Genomic DNA, 1,019 nt, shown 5'->3' on the forward strand with positions numbered 1-1,019 from the left:
GCTCCTCGTACTATGTACGATTATGCCAAGCCCACTCTGACTGGGGCTAAATCGAGTATTGTGCGACCCACCATTGCTGCAAATAATTTTGAACTAAAGTCAAACACTATTCAGATGGTACAATAGTTGTTCAGTTTGATGGTTTGCAAGATGAAGGTCCTAATACTCATTTGGCTAATTTTCTAAAATTTACGATACATTCAAGATTAATGGCACAACTAATGATGCCATTCACTTACAATTGTTCCCATTCCCATTGAGGAACAAAACAAAACAATGGTTAAACTCTTAACCACGAGGTTTCATCACTACATAGGCTCAAATGAGTGAAAAGCTTCTTCTGAAGTACTTCCCACCGACTAAGACAGCTAAGTTGAGGAATGACATCTCTTCTTTTGTGCAGATTGATTTAGAGACGTTATATGATGCATGGGAAAAATACAATGACTTATTGAGAAGGTGTCCTCATCATGGGTTACCTTTATGGTTGCAAGTTCAGACCTTCTACAATGGTTTGAATCCTTAGACTAGGCAGTTAATCGATGCAGCAGTCAGTGAAACACTAAACAATAAAACATTCGAAGCAGCTTATGAGTTTATAGAGGAGATAACACTAAATAATTATCAGTGGCAAGTCATGCGGACAAAGCCGATGAAAGCAGCCAATGTTTTAATCTAGATGTAGTCACCATGTAATCAAACCAAATAGAAGTTCTTAATAACAAAATTGATGGTTTATATTTGTCTACAAAGGCAAATCTGGTGATGCAAAGTGATACAAATGGAGGTGGAATGAATAATCCATAATGTTTATCCTTTGGTCCTAACACAAAGAATGAACAAGTCAATTACATGGGTAACAATTATAGACTTCAAAATAACCCTTATAGTAACAACTATAATTAAGGTTGGAGGAACCATCCCAATTTCTCTTGGGGTGGTCAAGAAAATAAAAAAGCACAACCTCTTCTTAGCTTCCAGCAACCTTATCAGTAAGAGAAAAAGCTGGACCTTGAGGA

The 1,019-nt window shown here is 36.9% G+C and overlaps 1 non-coding gene across 1 annotated transcript; it reads right to left on the reverse strand.

The window, feature by feature from the left end:
• Window positions 1-370: 370 nt before the first annotated feature.
• Window positions 371-477, reverse strand: LOC121229905 (small nucleolar RNA R71). Its single transcript, XR_005927858.1, has one exon. It is a non-coding gene; the product is annotated as a small nucleolar RNA R71 (small nucleolar RNA).
• Between the last annotated feature and the right edge of the window lie 542 nt (window positions 478-1,019).

Source organism: Gossypium hirsutum, chromosome A05 (genome assembly GCF_007990345.1).
Source record: "Gossypium hirsutum isolate 1008001.06 chromosome A05, Gossypium_hirsutum_v2.1, whole genome shotgun sequence".
NCBI lineage: Eukaryota > Viridiplantae > Streptophyta > Magnoliopsida > Malvales > Malvaceae > Gossypium > Gossypium hirsutum.